Source organism: Triplophysa rosa, unplaced genomic scaffold (assembly GCF_024868665.1).
Source record: "Triplophysa rosa unplaced genomic scaffold, Trosa_1v2 scaffold126_ERROPOS923952, whole genome shotgun sequence".
NCBI lineage: Eukaryota > Metazoa > Chordata > Actinopteri > Cypriniformes > Nemacheilidae > Triplophysa > Triplophysa rosa.
Window position 1 is genome coordinate 102,191 of NW_026634126.1, and position 3,369 is coordinate 105,559.

At 35.9% G+C, this 3,369-nt stretch overlaps 1 long non-coding RNA gene across 1 annotated transcript; it reads left to right on the forward strand.

Annotated features, from left to right (window-relative positions):
• Positions 1–408: 408 nt before the first annotated feature.
• LOC130549518 (uncharacterized) lies at positions 409–2,174 on the forward strand. The gene is made up of 2 exons (XR_008962212.1): positions 409–691; positions 1,318–2,174. It is a non-coding gene; the product is annotated as an uncharacterized LOC130549518 (long non-coding RNA).
• The last annotated feature ends 1,195 nt before the right edge of the window (positions 2,175–3,369 follow it).

The following is a 3,369-nucleotide window of genomic DNA, read 5'->3' on the forward strand; positions in this document are numbered from 1 at the left end:
CTTTGCGTTTATGGTTCTAATGTAAATGTTTCATTTGTGTATTACATGTCTAATCGTTACCACAAATAACCACTAGATGGCACAAGCGTATAAAGATTGACGTTCTTCTTCGTCACCGTTGTTAAGAGCTCCTCCTCTAAAGGAAGTTGCGAAGTTGGTGAGCTGGGCTGTCGTAACCGCTAGGTCAGTGCACGTCTACACATTAATGAATAATCACAATAAAACGAAGGCGCGCATCACCGCATTAATAGTCATAAGAAGGATTACAAGTATGGAACGCCATTAAGGCCAAAACGTGTGAAACTAACGTGTTAACACGCAATTACGCGTTAACACGTGTTAACGCGTAATTGCGTGTTAACACGTTAGTTTCACACGTTTTGGCCTTAATGGCGTTCCATATACAAGCACTTACGACAGCCAGTGTCAACATGACAACACACCTTAGTTTTATTTGAATTATTCATGATGTTGTGACCCAAACACTACGTTAAGCTTACAGTGAGTTTACCTCATAAGCCACAGATATTGACGCAAGGTAAACGCACACGGAAGAAGCAAAACCTGCCACCGAAAAATACAAGAAGAGAAACCGCAGAAGAAGAGAATGAGAAATAGTTTCGTTGGGAAAATGGCTTAGGGCAACAGACAGTCAGTCAGTCAGGCTTGCACAGATAGAGTGGCCAGCGAGGTGAGTTATGTTAACAGGAATACGCTGTATTTGCAAGAGGTAAAGGGGTTCGCAGTGTTTCCAAGTTAACATATTAAATAATATTCTCAAATCTTGTTGATCTGTCGCTCATTCTAGGGCTGTGCAATTAATTGAAAATTAATCGTAATCGTCAATTTTGACCTTCAACAATTACAAAAACAAAATAATCGAGGTAAAACGATTATTGTGCCACATTCCATTTTGCAAGGATCATCTCTTTTCTTGTGGTATAAATCCACAGCGCACCCCTTTCCTTTACAGTGGTTCAGTTGTGCTATTTCTTTACATTTATTTTTCAGTTGAATTCACAGTTTAAAAGCAAAGTTATTTATTTTCTATGTCGTTTTAAAAGTTAATGAGTAATTGTGTTAAATAATCGGGATCTCAATATTGGCCAAAATAATCGGGATTATGTTTTTTGTCATAATCGAGCAGTCCTAGCTCATTCTAGGATTTTTCATTGGAATAGCCATTGATACAAAATTCATTTTAAGCGAAAATAATTGTCTTATTTCAGATATTACTAATACAAGCCACTCTTGTTGAAGATTTTCTTCTTTGCATGTTTGCCCTTAACATATTATGTGCCTGTGTTGATTCACAAGCTTGACAGATGCTGATTTGGATGACAACATAATAATCAATAAACCAGAAGCTGAATCTGCTTGTTACACTGACTGCATACATTAACAAAGGAGTTGTTTGGCAAAATATACTTGGACCAACCTGCCTTGAAGCGCACCAAGCTATGTACTGCACAGGTGGATATATGAATGCTTATTTAAAATTATTTTCCTGTGCACACATGATTATTCAGCCTTATATTGTTGTAAGCAATATTAGTTTACACACTTCAAGTTGTTGTGTCTGTGTTTATTACAGAAAAACCTTAAAAGCATTTAAGGCCTTATATGTAAGCATATGTAGCTCAGGGTCACTGGTTTCAATTATGCTTCATTAGTTGCTGTAACATCCTTGTCTGCTATACAAACCTATTTTATCTATGCAGTTTCTTTGTATGTTTCTCTTTTATCATAATGTGTAACTTTGTTACACTTTCTATGAGCGGCCTCTACACTAATATCAGTTTGTTTTGTTTTCCATGCCCCGTCCTGGAGTTCCCGAAGACACCAGAGGTCGCCAGTCCAAGCTCCGGGTTGTGGCCTGATGCTCTTCCCAGTTCAGCCAGATGCTTGTGATGATGGGCAATCCACCTGATGACAACTAACAATTACCATACTTTAACTTGAACAAATATATTCTTTTCATACGTTTTGGTATTATTGCAAACTGTTCTGGTATATTGTAATTTAACAATATTTAAAATAATAATATACCTAGATTAAATATACTTCAATTAAATAATTGACCGTTTCTGACAATCCAAGATAACATTTATTTCAGTTTCATCAGTGTACATTGCATTGAGAAATAATACCATGTGTCTTAATATCATATACTTTTTTAAAATTATGATGTATGTACAGCTGCTTTGCAACAATGATAATTGTGAAAAGCGCTATATAAATACAATTGAAAATTGAATATTTTGCAGGTAGGAATTGTTAGCTTAATTCTTAGCTCATTGGTTAGACTTAGTCAGTTTAAATGTGTTTATATAATATATATGTATAGTTATGTGTAATGTTATTTGTAATCTCCAACGCTGCTCCTGGAGAGCTACCATCCTGCAGACTTCAGCTCCAACCCCTCTTCAGCACATCTGTCTGTATTTATCCAGCAACCCTGAACACTTTGATAGGATGGAACAGGTGTGTTTGATTGGGGTTGGAACTGATATCTTCAGGACGGTAGCTCTCCAGGAGCAGGGTTGGAGAGCCCTGGTTTAAGTTATGTGTTAAATGTGTAACACCGTGGTCCTGTGAGACATATCATTCTTTGTATGCCCCACATATAACAGAATGACAATAAAACTGAGCTGACTTGAATGTGTAGTCTGTACTTTTCATACTCAAGAAGCTTATTTCTTCAATGCAATAACTTGTCAGTTTGAGCAACCAAACAAGGGTATGTAATGTAACAAAACATTAAAGTCACACATGTAAGGTTACAAGTTATAATAATAATTTTAGTAGCAAAGCTGTCTTTATGATGGTCCTATTACTTTCTTTTAGAGGCTGTAATGTGGCCCATTTATTCATATTTTATCTGTTAATTCTGTTTGCTGTTTTCAACTATTACAATACATTTCGGTTTCATTAAAATCAAACATTAAACAACAGTTTTGTTTACAGAGGCACAATTTAAACAGTTACAAATAGAAACACCTTCAGGAGGGTCCGTCTATATTACACATCATATGTCTTACTCTAACAGGGTACCTGTCTAACTGTGAATTATGCTTTCCATGTCATTGTTACATATTTCACTACAATACATTTTTGTTAAAAACAATTACAAAACAGTTCAAAGACTGATATGTGCAATAGGCCAGCACGTGTCATCATCGGTTGGAAGCAGCACATTAGGCTGATTAGACACCAGAGGAATGGACTACTTGCATTATAAGTGTTATGAAAGGGGCTCACTAACAAATATTGATACATAGGGATTGACTGTATAAATATTGATGTTCATTTCTCTTTTACATGGCTCTAAACAAACTTGGCTATAGAAATATGCTTGTGCATATGAAA